The following is a 19161-nucleotide window of genomic DNA, read 5'->3' on the forward strand; positions in this document are numbered from 1 at the left end:
ATTAGTCGGTATGATGAAGAATTTATAAATAATCATACATTTAAACGATGACTTAATCAATAAATTGAAAACACGTTCGCTGTTTATTTGTTATTCGAAATAGCTAGTATAGTGAAGTCACAGAACATAAATGTCACCATGAAAAACAAAAACGCAAGATTGCAATATGTGATCAATCAAAATAATTCTAATGTATTGATGTTAACGCAAGCCTGTGTTGGAAAAAAGAACTGCGTTGAAAATAATATCCCACTATGGCATGGCGATTAATGAAATTGATTTATGGAAACACAAATCATTGTAGTAGATCCGTACAGTGATCAATAATATCGATTGTGTTCATTAATGTAGTCTAATATGTTATTTAAAATAAATATGCACGAAGTGGTATAAGTAATCTTTTTATGCACACATTTGTGATACAAAGATTAAAATTTATGATGCAAAGTTTGTTCACAAACAAATCTAACTTAACGTTGCTGTTATCAGTAATATCAGTAAATTACACATTCCGCTGGTTATCATTGAAAACTCGCCCGGGCACCTGGTACGTGCAGACTGCAGAGACTTTACTCTATCAACTGCTATCAAGTGGTGTGTATTTTTTCTATAAAAAAAAATTGAACATGTAAGAAACTTTTATTGTATCATATCTCGACAGATCATATAGTTTACGCACAGCATATTAATGTCACCATGACGACAATAAAGCATGATACAAGAAGTGATAAAATGAAGAGAAAAAACACTAATAAACGTGTAAATCAATGTAGCCTGTGAGCATATGTAAAGATTAAATATATCGGTAACAATACCATCACACTTAAGCTTGCTGGAGTTCGATTGCATTTGAATATGGAAATAAAAATTATAGAATGGTAACAACAGTCACTATGACGCGATTTCCTAAACGAACAATAGATATGAAACGCTTAGAACGGTTACAGTTTACGTGAGTAAAATTACTAGGGATGGCAACGAATACCGATTTCGGTATTCGAATATTCGGTCACCCTTCCGAACGAATATTCGGATATTCGGTCAACATCTGTTGGAAAAAAGTCAACTTAGTTTACCGTACCATTACTCCATGAATTCTACTTTCGTTTTTACCGGAAGTTCACCGGAAGTGACTAAATATTGACACAGCGTTGCCGTCGCTAATTCGAAGCTGATTTTGTTGATTACTTTTTTATGTTTTTATTGTTAAAATTGAATGACAAAAACTGTTTTTAAACTATTAATATCGTACATCAACAATAGAACGAGAAATATAATATTACATGACGACAAAATAATTACATGACGAAACAGTTATATCTACATATAATTAAAGCTGAACTTAAACGAATTATATACATAGCCACAACACACTTTGAACCTGTTAAACAGACTAAACAGTCAGTCTTTTAAAGTTGCCACGTTTAAAAGACACTTGGATCGGCGACTTCTTATCGGATGATGTCGTGAAATACTTCCAAGCAGCGGAAGGCGTATGTGGCATTTTGCTTGGACAGATATTTACTTTATGCGTGTAACAATTATAATATTTTCAATTAAAATAGGGTGCAGTACCAAAAACATTTCTTTAAGTATAATACCTGATTGAATATTGAGTAATAAATTAATGTTTGAACCATACGATACTCAAATACTCATTAGAGGTTGAGTAAATTATTTTCTAAAAGCTTTTTTGATTGGACAACGTGATTATAACCATACCATCTGTTTTGTTTTTCACACCAAGTCGGCTCTTTCTTTACTCATTTAATCTTTGATCATTTTAAATGTAATTCGAGTTATTAGATCAAGACGGGTCGGTGTTTTAATTGCCATACGGTCTTATTTGTTTTTTACACAAAGTTGGCTTTTCCTTTACTCATTTAATCTTTGATAATTTTAAATGTAATTCGAGTCATTGGATCAAGTGCAGGTCGGTGTTTTGATTGCAGACGCGATTTGCACCTATCATAATTTTGACACAAAGTGTCTGGCTTTGTTAGCGGGATTTATGACCGGTATACTGTCATCACCATAGCGACGCATTATCGCGCCAACCGGAATAAACATTATGACACGGGGAACAACTTTTTGACAATGTTTGAAGCAAATTTTACGAATACAAAGTCTTTGAAATTACTCGATTTTTTATTTTTTCTTCCGAATATTCGATTCGGAAAACAGTATCCGAATATTCGGCCCGGGACCGAATATTCGGATATTCGGATATTCGTTGACATCCCTAAAAATTACAGATCATATGATCCAGTCAACGATTTCGAAACAAGAATTCATGTTTTTTAATACGTGAATAAGACAGTTTTTCAACTGGCTTTAATAGCAATATTCATCAACGCTCAATATGTCTATGCTTAACTGATGTTGTATATACAGCTTTCTTGCGGAAACGTCATCAAACAAGCTGCTGGCAACGTTATACTGATATTCCATCTTAAAGGGATCTTTTCACGCTTTGGTAAATTGACAAAATTGAAAAAAGTTGTTTCAGATTCGCACTTTTTCGTTTTAGTTATGATATTTGTGAGGAAACAGTAATACTGAACATTTACAATGGTCTAATATAGCCATCATATGCATCTTTTGACGATTTTAAAACCTAAAAATTATAAAGCGTTGCAACGCAAAACGATTGAATAATTTGGAGAGTTCTGTTTTTGTCGTTAAATTTTGTGAAACTACGAAGATTGCTTATATAAGGTATAAAATACGTCAAGCATGTGTACTCGGCGGAATAGCTCAGTAGGCTAGAGCGTTTTTACTTCAGGACTCTGGCAGGACTCCAGGGGTCACTGGTTCGAAACCTGCTCCGGGCAATGTTCTTTTCCTTTTTTTAATTTTATTCTTGATTTTTTACTGGAGCTTTTACGATCCAATGTTTACATTTATCAATATAAAGCATTTAATAATTAAGTTAAAAAATGCCAAAATCTGTGAAAAGGCCCCTTTAACAGGAAGTATGACAGTCAGAAAAGTATGGAACTTTAAACAAGACTAAACCGTTTTTCTACCTGGTAGCAAACGAACAGTTACATGGATGAACATGGGTGCATATTTATAACAAACATATTGTGTAACATCAATAAAAGTACAATCGATGTACTGGCCCGACCCGCATGCCGAGCTTTCGTGTGATGTGCTGTGACGTCATAAAGGGCAGCATATGACCAGTATGCCTTTTAACGTTTTAAAAAGATAAGCCGGGAAATAATTTCTACGGACACAACTGTGAAATAACGTTGTATGTATATACGGCGAATAAAATTCCATAACGCACTGTCCAAAACAAATATTTAGACATACTAAAGGACATCGAAATATATGTCAAACCAATGTATTAAAATACATGTAAATTTCACCTTCTGACGTACGGGAACGATTTTTCGGACAGTGCATCTTTGCGGCTGAAATTGTATCTGTTTTTCGTACATCGCCTGCGCTTGAGAGTATCCTGGGCTGAAAGTACCAGTATATGGTAAGAAACCAGAATGCGCATGCGCATGTAATCGCTCATGCGCCAAGCGTCTTACTGAAAAATCCAATGGACGGTCAACAGACGCTGTTGTACTGCTTTGTGGCAAACTGGTTGTTTCAAAATACGGTTTCTTCATAGACAAGTCCAGAGAACCACTTGCGTCCACATCCACGTGTTTGCGTTTTCTGTAAGCACTGCCGTTACTTTCTTGCATATACACAATTTTCCGACGTAAATGGAATTTTCGGGTATATGGCAGTCTAAAATGACTATCCGCCATAGTTAAACGTATTGCATCCGTGTGGGAAAAATGCTCCACTCGATCGTTTTAGCACCTTTTTGAATATTTCGGTACGAATTGTCACCTAAACAGTTTGATTTATAAACGTTTGTGCGAGTCTCCCTACATTGCGACGTAAGATTTAGACCGGTGGATACGCCTGGAAAAAGGCCCATGCTGTACAGTTGCTAAGCCATAGCCAGTAACAGTTTCCGAGCGATCGTGGTATACAGGAGCGCCGACGAGGACGTTGCCGTCGGGTCGCCGGCTTCCCCGGGGTGGAGCCCTTTGTCCGGAGACGCAGCATATCGTGCTTCTACTGAAGATCCGTAATGGCGGCGAACGCTTCGTCCTTGTTGCCGAACGATCTCAGTAGTGACCTTAAACATTAATAAACAATACAATCTTAAGTCGCAACTGACAAATACTTTAATGTACAGAACATAGCTGCTCACTATTTTATAAGCCTACAATTGTGTCAACAATCTGTGTTCTTGTTCCAATTTATCTTCAAGATTTCTTCATTAGGTCAAGTATTCATCGCCTGCATATCAATCCGGAAGTCGTAGCTCTATTGCAATCAGACAATTAATTCTGTGAGACCGCTCTAAAATTTGCCATAATTTCCATAGAACGATTACAACAGCGTTCTCAGGGAGTTTGTTACATTCCTATGATACAATGACTGACATTTTTCGTTTAAATGAAGTCTCTTCTTAGCAAAAATCCAATTTAGGCGGAAAGTGTCGTCCCTGATTAGCCTGTGCGGACTGCACAGGCTAATCTGGGACGACACTATAGGCACATGCATTATGCCCAGTTTTCTCAGAACACGACTCGATGACGAAACTCATTGAGCCTCGCTCTGGGAACACGGTGCTGATTATAAGTGTCTTACCAGATTAACCAGTGTAGTCCGCACAAGCTGGAAGGCAGGGAACTTTCCGCTTTTATTTTATATTTCGTTATAATAAAGTGTCTCTTGAGCGAAAATCCAGTGTAGGCGGAAAGTGCCGTTCCTGGGAGTTGGTGCCGAATTGCGGACCACCCATGTCAATCTGGGACGACACTCACTGCACATGCATACAACCCATGTTTCCAATAGCGAGGTTCAATTATCTGTATACATAGCGGTTATTCACTGTTAGTATATACGCATGTATGCGCGTCGTTGATACAAGAACCCTAAACAAATCTTCAAACGGTATAGACTCGCCTAAACAAGATATCATGTTGTTGGACAACTGCAAGCGTTTGATAACATGGGCGGTATATATAAACTGATTTAAGCAAACGACGATACACGAAGCCATAAGGAGTGCTCGAAATGCACGCACACTGAACGCTTGAAAAACAGCTCATGAGGACCATTCTTCTCGGTAGACGCATACATGGCGGTCGCCACGCGGATAATTACTGGCATAGCGTGACGGGATGCTAAAAACCAATCACTCGAATACTTTGGTCTGGCAAACCGTTGCTAAGTTGCGTTCGTTGTCAGTGTCGTAGGCCTGTCGACGCCAATATCTCCTATTAATGATTTTTATTACGAGATAATTCTATAGTGTGCTTTATACTTAAAAACTGCATTTACACGCTGTAATATACATGTTTGATCAAGCATTACACTGCACTTTAAGGTCAACTACGTGGCGTCGAGAACGTTTAATACGTGAGATCTTTAGCATATGGTATATACATACAAGTACATACATAACAATGTTTCTTCGGCGACAAACGGGATTGCGTGAATAACAGTCCAACGCGCCGTCTATTGATTCTTCTTTTGTACAATACATGTATATCAATGATTACATTCGGAATCGCTAACGATTATCAATAACAATTGTATGATCGTTATCGTACGTTTCAGTCAGACTTGTACTGGTTACCAGCGTGTGTCAATAAAACATACCTTATTGCGATGATGCATTATCATAATTTACAATAATTCTAGCGCGAAGCAACAGGAACCACGATCCTGATTCATCTTACGATACATGCACGTGCGAAAGCTACGCGAAAGTGTAAATATACATGTTGGTGACGATAAATAAAAGTCATGCTATAATGATATCGCCTGGTGTGGAAAATAGGATCTAATTACAAAGCATAATGCATAAATAGAAGTTAACTAGTATACGTCGGCGAAGAGCGATTTGCTAGTTAGACCCTGATTAAATCGGGTTGTAGAACACCGTATTAAATTATACATCTAATAATGGCTAGAGATATATTCCGCCTGGAGTAATTTATCGCAAGAAAAATCGGAGACTTACCGGAAGAACATCATAATAAAACTATGTGACTGTGCATGATTATACCGTAAAAGCTAATTATCAACAAGCGTCTAATATCGACTAATCCAGCAATCTAGCACGCGGCGTGAAAAAGCATTTCAACGATCTCTGAATAATGCTTTGCCATTATGCGTTGCCTCATTATTTCAATACTTTAATCAGACAGGGCTCGATATATTTGGGAATACTCTTACCCATGTATTGATGTCATAACTGCCACGAATTCCTAAAAAGACATCGCCGACAACTTTCGCATGTCTTCCGATGAAGGTGGCTGGTTCCCCATCAGCATTGGCTGATTAACATTAAACCCGATAGGTCTTGTTTCCCGGCCATCCAATGATTCAATGTGTTTACGCCGTTGCGACGGGAACCAGCGTCGGTGTTGCTCTTTGCTGATGTCACGGGTGCACTGACGCCGGCATTACGCAGTTTATTGTTGTTATCACCGGGGACGAGTGTCGGTTTGGTTGCAGTAGATCTTTATTTTCTTTGCCGACTGCAATTCATCTTGTAACGATAACGACTGGATATTGTGTTTTACGTTCACTTGGCGAGCACTTGCAGTTTTGGTCAACGTTGTTCTCAGTAACCTCTTGTGGTTTTATTTTTATCTTTACATCATTAAATGTTTTTCTTCTGTTTCTCTTTATATATTTATTTTAAGTTTGAGCCCGTTTCTAGGCGAAAAAACGCGTTGTTTTAAGTGTTTCAACTAATGTAACTTCTTAGACAGTTAACTTTTGTTCTATACGGCCGCTTGGTGGTTTCACGGTGGCGTTTAACGCGTCTACGTTTACGCTAATGTCGTTTCTTAGCGTCATAGAACGGCGAGCTTACGAGAGCTTCCTTTTGGAGAACTGACATTTTCGGGCCCACATCAAAAAGCCCCCGATTCTGACTGCACGCGGTATAAAGCGCCGTTTCCGCGATAGGATTCGACAGCTGGTTTTCCGCTTTATTTTTGTCAAAGTGAGTGCATCGATCGACACGCTTCGCCTGTGCTGAAAGCAATACAGAGAACATTAAATGATCGTCTGTGATTTCGATATATTTTATTATGTACCGGTATATTAGCTATACATCTATAAATATTGTTATGCATACTAATCTTCTGAGCATTTACTGACGAAGATTTAATGATTATACTATTATATCATAGAACATATAAAGAAATTGTCATTGCTACCATTGTGGTTATGTCGCTTCCACAATAAATACGCATTGCACGTTTGGATGCATATGCATGTAAAAACATTACTGAACGGAATAAACGTTTTCCCTTGATATTGACATGGGTCAATATACTCGTTGGAAACAAGCATCGCAGAACGCAAAAGTTGATGTAAATGCGGGATGTGTGTATACAAAGGCAGTTTTTTATCCGTTCACGGCACCGAACACAAAATTTAAAACGGATGGGATATCTACGTTATTCCAAAGGAAACGCTGCCTGGAGCCGAATTTAATTATGGTTGGGTAATTGCGTCGATAGAGCTATTGCTGCTTATTAAATTAACATTAGTGTCAATTCGTGATAAGCTTAATACGGAAGTGTAAAAAATGCTAGCAGGTGTGGCTTATCATTATGCTCAGCGTACTAAGGAATCCGAATGTTTATCTTATTTTAACTATTTCTTCTATGGAAATTATATTAGCGTTTCATTCTTGATCGCAATATGCATTTCTTTAAACTTTAAATATATTTTATTTCCAATAGCAAATAATGACATTGTACAAATTTCCTATGCATACATGATGGAAAAGGGGTTGCACCTAGAGATCTACAACATTATTGGGGGTCTTTCCCAATGTGCACCCGTACAGAGCAACTAATAGTATGCATGTGGTAGTTATAGTAAAAACGTGCAGATGATGCAGTAGACATAGCTATCAATTACAGAAACGTACATCGTAACATGTTAACATTTTGGATAGCAATTATGGTCATTCTAGTATGAAAAATATACATTTTCAGATGATTAACAGCAAAAATGTGTGTATGTACGTTTAGGCTAAATAAAGCATGAAGACCGGGGGCATTCTTACCTGATGTCTTGGCGAGACGGAGCGATCTTCGCGAACTCATCCTGGCGTCGCTCTTCGTCCGTCCGTGCGTTCTGCGCCGGACAGGGGCAGCATGAACTAGGTCTAATACACAGCGTTACGACAACTCGTTACATCGTGTTTGACTCACAGTTATTAATTACAAATTACGTCATTACAGCGATTCGGAAGATAATGTTTATGGTATAAATATATTTAAGCGTCATTTCAATTTATTATAGCATGCGCACTTCTCACGACAGCGAAAGCATCAACAAGACACGTTCGTATTATGTATCGTTCAAACCAATAACGAAGTAATATCATCAAATGTTTCCTCGTGCACGATAACTTAAGCCGAGCAACCGGTTATTTGAGAATGTGGCTCACGCTTCAGAGGGTAATGTTGTCATTTTCGTTCAGTCTACATGTACACACGGGGAATGCGGCCGGCTTAGCAAAACCATTACTTAGATAGAAATGCGCAGTATTAAAAGCTTACTTATATCTATCGTATACAGCTTGAGTGTGAATGTACGTTTGGTGGAAATTATTTCATATTGGCGCGGAGTTTCAGAGTATGTCTGAAAAACACATACACAAAACAAAGTGAATCATTCAACAGTCGTAGATAAACGGCAAAGTCCTGACATATTTCTCGTCATGCGATTAACATCGTTCCCCGTCCATTACGGTTATTGTATACAACTTTACGGTTATTGTATACAACTTAACCCATTTATGCCTAGCGTCTAGAAAAAATGCCTTGGCAAACAGCGTAGACCCAGATGAGACGCCGCATGATGAGGAGTCGCATCGGGGTTTGCGCTGTTTGCTTAAAGGAATTTCTGTAAGAAATATTCTAAATATAGAAATTAATATACTAGACATCCCTTATTTTGAAAATAAATTGATCCAATTTACAAGGATGGGAGAGTCCACTAGGCATAAATGGGTTAATTTGTTTTCTGGTGCATCCGCTAAAAACGCAAATGTAAGCGATTTTATGTCAGTGTGTTCTGTGACCAAGCGCAGATACTGAACAACTCTGCTATTGAACCCGTGCAGTAGACGGAGACACAATTTACACATGCATATATACACGACGATCAAGATAAATAAATCAAAGCGCTGAAGGCACTGAAGATGTTCGCTATTGCATAATTTAACACGCAATTCATTTTTCAAAATCAATCGCAAGTTTGAAATGAGCACACGCCATTCAACTTTATAAAGTGTGTGTCATAGCGCACGGGTCGAGTTTTGTGTGCACTTTTTATCATCCTATTATTTCATAGAAATAACTTAGACAAAATAAAAACAACATGCTTTTTGGACGTTCTGAAAGCATAGAAAGTATGATGAAAATGGTAATGAGAACTTAATATAAAGACAATTTGCAGTCACCATCATATTAAGGAATATTTTTTCTAATATCAAATAACTATCTCACCAAGAATATAAATTCATAATGAAAGTTCCGTGTACATAACTACATGCGCTTTTAGGCATAGCTGTTTTACTCAGTTTTCATCTTAGTGACTTTTACATAACGCCAACAGACACGCATGAATATTTTCGAATATTTAATAAGCTGATTCGAGATACAACCTCTGAATTTTTGCTACATCACTGCGTATGTGCTCAATTCAAAGGATGTAGCACTGTTCACTGTTCAGTGTAAGGAATTCCGGACCACTCTCTGTATGCTCAAACGACACAAATTTTGGCCCTGTTACAATTACGCGTTACAATCCATCTCGCAGAATTTCACTTTCGCCCCCAAGATGAGAAAACAATCATTAGCGAAATAGTATAGTGTCACGATAAGAGAAAATCGTTTATTTATCATACCACAATGTTTGCCGTACTTGGTCAGCACGTCTGGAAATCATTCTTAATGTGTGGATAGGCTGCCATTATTAACAAGTTTGCTATTTTGAATTCAATTTTGCATTACTCTTAAATGTGGCATTTTCAATTCGCAATGAGATTTGTTATGACCCTCGTCATGCGAAAATGGGTCTTATTCCATATGCGCCCATCATATAAATAGCCCACTCAGCTATCTCTCCTTCTGGTAAGGAGAAACATAACATATTGAGTTATTTTATAGCGAACAGCATCGCCTATGGCATGACTGCGCAAAAGCACATGTTGGGTTTAACAAACGCTTGCCGAAACGCATGAGACCCATTTTCGCATGACGGCGCTTTTGACGTGTGATTTAAATGTGTCGAAAGAAAACTGCGTTTAAATCAAATATCAACATACGATATATTTCGATAGTGAAGAAAGATACTCATAACAAGGCATATGATGACACATATGAAGTGCTCTCCCGTAGCATATTTTTTATCTACTCACACTAATGTGTGGTTTCACAATGCTAACACACATTTCATGCGGTGAATATGCAACTTACAAGTGAAAAACACAACACAATACTTTAACTTTTGTTTAATTGTATTTATTTATTTAGAAAAGTAAATTGCAAACTTTATTTCAAAGTCAGCGTATACGCCGACTACATTTTAAAAAGATATTTATTGTTATAAATATATTTAATATAATATATTTAGTTGTTTTCGGTTTTAGCGATAATAAAGCATTTTCGAGGTTGCTTATAGTATGCCTGTAGTAATTGATGAACTCATATCCAACTGTCTATGTATTGAGAACTGTGAATATAAACAAGCTAAACCTTCTACTTACCTTCTACAATTGCGTTGCTAGCACCCGTAAATACAAAAGATCGCCGCTATCTGTTGAGAACCAAAGAACGTTTTCCAGAAATACCCGCTGTAGTAGCATGAACGAGGTTACGAAACAGGTCATTCGTATTATTATTATAAATTGTTTGTTATATTCGGGTTTAGCGACTATGAAACATTTTTTTTTTGTTTTTGTCTATCGTATCGCTGAAGTTATTGTTGAACTTATGTTCAACGTTTTATAAATTGAGAATATAAATAAGCGTTAACTTTTTCCCGAATCTATTAATAGCCTCAATTTACGACCTGTACTACGTCATTGAGGTGTATGTGAGAGCGTAACCTATTGCGTTGTTATCGTCCGTGGACTTTCCTTTGTTTATCGACAGGCGCATCTATTAATAGCCTCATATTGTGAATGGACTGAGCAAAAATACTACGTCATGAAGACGCTGCAGAAAGTGGACTATTTTATTCATTCATAAACAATCTCCTCCACGACATGTATAATACGATCATTGTTTATTTATTCTTTTCTATAAAAGCACCGTTCGAAACTATTGCATTTAACACGATATTAATATCATGTTTCCATTTGTGAATGAATATAACTGGAGAACTCAAACCTCTTGCATAAATTATACAACTCTTTCTCGCGCGACTACGCGTAGTAAGCGGGTATTGGGCTCCTAGTAGCTAAGGCGTATCGACCTGAATTTTAGACTAACCACCTTAGACGGTCGCTAAGCGACCATCTAACTAGGTAAAGGATATCATGTTATGTTTCGCAAAATGAACAACCACTTGTATTGTCTTCATCAGATATCATTACCGTGTAACACGACCCTTTGTTTAACCACATGACAGGACTCGTGGTATAATAAGATTCGTTAACGTCGACAGCGAGCGTCGATTTTCTGCAACACGGCACGAGTCAGCAGGGCGCCAAATGTTGCCGTCGTTAATAATGGATATGAATAATTTTTAGGAAATCAATAATATAATTGATGTGGCGCGCATGCCCGACAGTGTAATGAAAATAATATTATGTCATCCGCTATGCCAACATTAGATCCCACAGTCGAACAAAACATCAAGATTAGCTCATTGCGAATGCGTACATGTCCCTAGAATATAATATATGCATGCGTATGCGTTTAAACATATCGCCAAAGAACTTATGCAGAACACTTGATATTAATGCAGTTCACGCTATGAGTGACATTTATCTCTCGTTTCTCAAATGCAGAAAGGGTGTAGAAGAGCTTCAAGATGATAAAAAGCAAATCTTGAGCGAATGCCAATTCTGCTACATGTACTTCCGTCAGAGACCTATACACGATATCGTGTTGTCAAAATGTTCAACCACTGCAAGCGGATCCTGTTATGGGCGATGATTTGTGAAATCTTTTCAAAGCACACGACGTCTCACGCAGTATAACGAGTCGTCGCAATACACGCTCGCGAAACGCTTGATAAACGAGAGCGCCGACGGCGTCGAAAGTCTATTGGCAAGATACAGATTCAATGTAAACGCAATAACTTTAACAAAAGATAAAGTCAAACTTTTGCGCGTAGACACCCTCATAACCACACCTTTTCTTACAGAGCATTCCAAGACAAATTCATTTAAACAATACATAAGATATGCCATGCAGTATGTAAGAAAGCACTCGATGCGAATCAGCGGTCACTGTTTTATAGCCATCTTTTTACTGGCCTCTCTCCAGTTGATGATGGTTTCCCGCAAACTGTTAAAAAAGTCCCATGTAGTCTCCAACCTCAAAGCAAAACAGTGAATTTGTAGTATAAAGTATAAAACAATGTTTTCCCTACCACATGAACACAGAAAATATTCAAAAAGAAAGTCATGGCACGTGCCCTACAGAGAATTGTGTCTTCAAATAAATTATGATTTTGTTTGAGAGGGTATAATATTGAACACCAAAAGTATTTAGTATACTGTAACCTACAGGGACGTTTCTGCTGAAGTAAATGGTTATAGAACAGTTGACTGAATAAAAATATAAAAGGCTATCTAAAAGAAATAAATACAATAAGTACAAATAAATGAAACAAGAAGTGGTGCAATATTGCAAACCATCATATATTTCAATCGGAAAATCATAAATATGTATCAAGGGATCTTGGTATTTAGCGAGCAAGTAAATGCCCGAATGTATATGTTATTTCTGATTGGCTAGACGTTTATTTATGCTCTTGTTTTAATTCACGTTATCATTTTATCTTTACTTTTTTCGAGACTGGACGACTTTATCATTCAGAAGCTAAAGTCAAAATTATATTTTTTTATTTTGTTTTGTATGTTACTATTCATTATATGGTTACGATCGCTTCATTTTCATTTAAGCAGAAAAGAACGATTCGTTGTTGGGTTGTTGTTGTTGTTGTTGTTGTTGTATTATTTACTGACTTCATTACATACGCAAAATATAACATGCACGCTGTATTTTGGAGCACACGTTCTGAAGTTTGTATAATTATTCAAATTATGTCAAATATTATGCAAAATAATTTGCAGATCAACATCAAAATGCTGTTGTTTGACCCCCCCCCCCCACCCCGTTTGCCATCACAAAGTTTAGCGATATAACAGCCCTAAAAAAAACTCGCCAGTCTTCTGCAAGAAACAAGACAATTATTTATGCGTTAACGCACCTCATTAATAAATACATTGAAAAGTATGGTATCTACAAATCAAATACGACGAGATTCACTTTGTTATAAACACATAACTGAGTATGCAAAAAGTTAGCAAAAAATGATAGGAGCATATTTATTGTATTTATTTGAAAGGTGGCATAATAGGTTGGTGACGTGGGTGGAGAATGGTTATCTGCCAAGTCGGAGGAAGTTATCGGCGAACCCGATAAGATCCTCCGACGAGCCAGATAGCCATTCTCCATCCACGTCACCAACCTATTATTCTTTTTATCCTGTCATATTTTCAACATTCGTTGAAATGTTTCTAAAATGTATAGTTTTCCAGTATTTTGTGTTTAAATATTCAATATGGGAAAAAACACGCCGCAGCAAAAACATTGTGACGTCACGTCATGCAAAACGCTTAGGCTAGCTTCCGTCGTGTTAAACAACACAGAAATCGAGTCAATCGTTATTAATTTAATACACAAAGACGAAATTATGCTGTTAAAATAATAATTTTTAAACAAACAGTACTTTACACGTATGTTGTAATTTTTTTAATTGAAAACAAGTATATTTTATAAATAGAAAATAGTACAGGCGTGCGCATGCGCGGACAGCAACTGACGGATATTCGAGGTCACGTGGTCATCTAGCCTAATATCTTTTGGGATATTAGGTTACCTGGTTATCGGGCTGATTTAAAGGCATGTGACAGGATAAATGAAACAAGTTGTGTAAATACGATAATGTAATCAAAATCGCGTTCCCAGCCATGTTTATAATAGGATTGTTAACAGATTTATGCATTTGTTCATAAACCATTTGATAAGATTGCTTGCAAATCGTTTATGTTTTTATAGACGATTTATCACCCTTGTGAAGGTAGCCCAAAAGGCGATATATCGTGTTAAATATATCGTGCGTCGCCATGACTGTCGCGCAAAATATCGTGCGTCGCCGCGACTGTTGCGCAATATATCGTGCGTCGCCGCGACTGTCGCGCAAAATATCGTGTATCGCTTCGTGAGTCGTGTGTCGCCCTTGATGAAAGAAGGGCGAGATTAAAGATGGCACTATCCGGATTCCGTACATCCCGCTAAGAAATTTCGCAGCGAGTAAAGTCGAGATATACAGCGAATATTAATACGAAATAAACGCTAGTAACTTTCTTGCTGATATAGCTGGAAAGTGAGCGACATTTAAAATATATACATATACAAGTAATAACGGGTATAAAAGGCGAAAAATGCTTGCCTCGACATAGACGTCGCAATCTTGACTATCACTTGAATACCACATCTGTAAAGTACACGTTATGTAGCTTTTGCCTATGACGGAATTGTTTTACAAACGAAGTTTGTTTTATTCTCTTATAATGTTTTTATCAATACACACGATCTTAGAAAAAGTCACTTAAAATGGTGTTCGACAAAAATCTCAAGAAAATCTTCGACAAAACGTTTATAAGTGAACAATTGTAAGAATAAGAAATTTCACTATTAATTATCTTATCTATTTTGTCTGCCCACATCCAACAACATCCGGGCATTTTTACTGCATTTTTACAATCAACCGACGAGATGTCTTTTCGATTTGCGGTTATAAATTCCATTGGCTGAAGCCAACAGACTAAAATCTCATTATGACCATTCTCAGTAGAAAATCTTCGATAACAAGATTCTAAGTGAAAAAAAATGTAAGAATAAGAAAATTAAATATTAATATCTTATTTATTTCATCTGCCAACATCCTTCTACATCTTGGCATTTTTTACCGCAGTTTTACACTCAACCGACGACACGTCTTTTTGATATGCGGTAATAAAGTCCATCGGCTAGAACCAACTGACTAAAAACTCATTATAAACAATCATCAACGGACTCTTTCTCGCCACGTGGATATTTAAAAGGAATCGCGTGACGTGACGTTAAGAACCAATCACTGGAATACTTTAGTCTTGGAAAATGTTGCTAAGAGGCACTGTTGCCAACATCCAAGGCATATCGACGCTATCTTTCTGTTACAATGAATTTGTAATTAGATATTATTGTTTCAGTGCTAAATATGTATTGCATTTACCATTTTTCGTGTACGATTAAACATAACAATATAACTATCATTCTATGACTTAACACAATTAAGTTACAACGCGTTTGCGGCTTTATAAGGAAGCTATGATAACTTCGTGTGTAATTGGCAATTACATTAATGTACGGAAAAGGACAGATATGTGCGAATTTAACAAATAGTTCCATCTATTCCTTATCGTGTTGGCTAGTCGTGTAACATTCAGAACCGTTCACCAATAAATTCATCTCAAACCGGCCACGAATTCTTGAAACCACATCGATAACAGCTTCTGAATATTTCTCTATGACGGCATCTAATATCTCTATCAACATCGGCGGAGTATAGCAGTGCATCTTGAATAAAAGTTCTTACAGTACTGGTGTGACGATGCTTTTAAAGAGGATGGATATAAAAACATCAATTTAAGTTTATCTACATCACCATAATTGTGTATGTGGGGTACGAAAATTTTGGCTACGAAAAAAATGGGTACGAAAATTTTGGGTACAAAAATTATGCCCAAAAAAATTGGGAACGAAAAAAAATTTGATTGCGAAAAAAAAATTGGTAGGAAAAAAAATTGGGTGGGAAAAAACATTTGGGTACGAAAAAGAATTTGGGTACGAAAAACAAATTGGGTACGAAAAAAATGGAGTACGAAAAAAGTTTGGGGGGTACGGGGAAGTAGTACCCGTGGGGAACTTGACCCATTCAGCGAAACTGGGAGGCGGGTTACATTATCGATCAAATATGACAATTAATATCTTTAAAAAGATTTTCGACGTGTATTTCCTGTACCACTTATCTTAAAAAAAACGTTATGTTACAGTAAAATGTTTGTGGGTTATAACATTACGTTATGTAGCAGATATATTCAATACTTGACATGCTCTTTAATTACACCATGCTCTTTAATTTCACATGTATATGATTTATCATACCAAACTTTATATTTCGTTGTTTCCTTTGCTAAGTTAATGATGTTATGTGTACGGACGTGATTTCACATGCCCATGTTCATGAACATATAATTTTTCTCTTTTGATTATTGTTTTTTCTCTAATTCAATAAGCTTAGGCATGTTTGTTCGTATATCTTTTTCTCTTTTAATTATTGTTTTTTCTCTAATTCAATAAGCTTAGGCATGTTTGTTCGTTAAGTACGACAATAATTTAATGATTATTCCCGAAAGAAGGTATGAGCACATAGTCGAATACGACTTGACTTCGTGAGTTCGCCCATGAACACATGGTATGGTTAACTAAATCTCCGCGATATGACCTAATATGTGTTTAAAACAGAAAACAATATCCAACAAACGAATGAATTATCAAACATAGTGTGTGCACTGATGGGGCTCTTTAATTTCTGTTTGAAAAGTTTATAAATATGCAAAATGAGAGAGCACGCATAAGAGCGAGTTTCATAGATGTCGCACGACTATAATGCTGTTTATATACCATACTCACCTTTAACGTTTACAAATGTCAGGTTCGAAATAATTCGTTTTCTTTACACTCATGATCGCGTTAAACGTTAATTATACACGTTTTCATTCGCAATGTATTTACAGAATCACGACAAATGTCAAATACAAAACAGAAAATGCATCTAGCTAGTTGTTTCATTGATCTATAAACATATAATGGATTGAATATAACTGATATGTTTTCAAACTATTATTAAATCTTTTTCCCAGAATATGCTGTCCTATTTAAAGCTGAGCTTCCTTTACCTTTATCAATGCTGATTAGAAAAATCGAGCTATCTCAATCTGGCTCGGTTTTTTACTTAGGTCGCCATTGTGAAGAATTTTTTGATGGTATGGTAACTTAGACGAGCTGATTCGCAGCATCGTCAATAATATAAAGACTTGATTTTTGGATGTTAAATTTACTTCTAGAGCGTTTTCAATTGTGTTAATGGCGTTTTTACGCAAATTTATATGTTTACGTTCCTTTATAGGTGACGCAAGCGTTGTTCTAAATGTTCCAAGTCTAATTGTCAATGATATTTCAGGATTACATCTTGTACGACGTATTTTCGAAATGTTGTCGATGATATGCCTTTATTCATATTAATTGCAATACAACTCTCTTGATTCATATGCCGCTACCGGTAATATGCGCATGTCCCTCCACACAATTAAGTATTGGCGTACTTATAAGGACTTAAATAACGCTCGCCGTCTGCTGAAGTAGGCAATAATGTTCTTTTTTCAAGCTAAAAATATACGGATAATTTAATGTTTTATAATAACTTTAAGTTTACATATACTATTGATATCATAAATGCGTCAATGCGTTCGTTTGCAGTACACTGTAAATTTATATCGAATAGACACTGATGTATATATGTCCGTATTAATATTGGCGAGTTGTTTACTGTGAACCTATTTGTGAAAGAGACAATCGGTTTGGTCAAGAATACACGAATACATATAATTTATACATTTTAACGTTTACATTATATGTCGATTGAAACAAAATCACTGTTAATTTGCAAATGCAATAGCCAGTAAGTTGACTTGTTAAAATATTTGCAGGTAATTCATTTTCTGTAGAGTGGTTATACTTATATGAATATACTAATATACTACAATACTTAGCGATATATACTTATCGTCAATCGGTATTTTTTTAATTATTTTTAAAATATTTGCAGGTAATTTCATTTTCTGTAGAGATGTTATACTTATATGAATATACTAATATACTACAATACTTAGCGATATATACTTATCGTCAATCGGTATTTTTTTTAACTTACATTGTCTCATATCTCGATATATCATACCGTTTATGTACAGAATATGAACGTCAGTGTGAAAACTAACGCAGATTCGCACAAAATTATTAAAATAAAATATCATAGTGCAACCATGTAAACAGAAGCACGTGTTATGACGAAGAACGTCATTGACAATCATAACACGCTATGGCATGAAGGAGGTTCATTGAATTGCCAACAACAAAAATAAACCACTATAGATCATCCGGACAGCGTACAATAATATATTATTAATCATTATTTATATTATTAAATGCAGAATAATATTATGTTAATAAAATATCGACGAACTGTGAAATATCAATCTTTATATGCAATTATTTGTGATACAAACCATAAATAAGTATAATGACTAATGAGCAATTTGTTCGTAAAAATATTTTGTTAAACGTTGCTTTTACAAGTAAATTACTCAATATCCACTACTCATATAATTGCAAACATGCCTTCGCTACTAGGTAGTGTAGAGACTTCTTTAAAATGAGCTAAATTTTGGGGAAATACAGCTTAATGCATGTCCGTAAAGAATCGTCCGAAATTAGCCTGTGCAGTCCATACAAGCTATTCAGGGACGACACTATCCGCGTGTATTGTATGTGCCGTTTAAAGTAAGTCTCTTCTATGAAGTCAAGTTAAGGCTGAGAGTGTTGTCCCAGATTAACATGTGCAAGCTTACGTGAGATGACATATAACTCACATTAATAACCCCATTTTTTGTACGAGGTCTAAATGTCTACCGGTATACTTGATCAAATGCTTTCAAGTGGTGTGTACTTTATCTATAAAATAATATCTGAA

General features: G+C 36.3%; 1 long non-coding RNA gene across 1 annotated transcript; it reads right to left on the reverse strand.

The window, feature by feature from the left end:
• Positions 1-620: 620 nt before the first annotated feature.
• Positions 621-5003, reverse strand: LOC127866537 (uncharacterized). The gene is made up of 2 exons (XR_008043031.1): positions 4672-5003; positions 621-4153 (listed from the first exon to the last, which is right to left on the reverse strand). It is a non-coding gene; the product is annotated as an uncharacterized LOC127866537 (long non-coding RNA).
• Between the last annotated feature and the right edge of the window lie 14158 nt (positions 5004-19161).

Source organism: Dreissena polymorpha, chromosome 2 (genome assembly GCF_020536995.1).
Source record: "Dreissena polymorpha isolate Duluth1 chromosome 2, UMN_Dpol_1.0, whole genome shotgun sequence".
Classification (NCBI taxonomy): Eukaryota; Metazoa; Mollusca; class Bivalvia; order Myida; family Dreissenidae; genus Dreissena; species Dreissena polymorpha.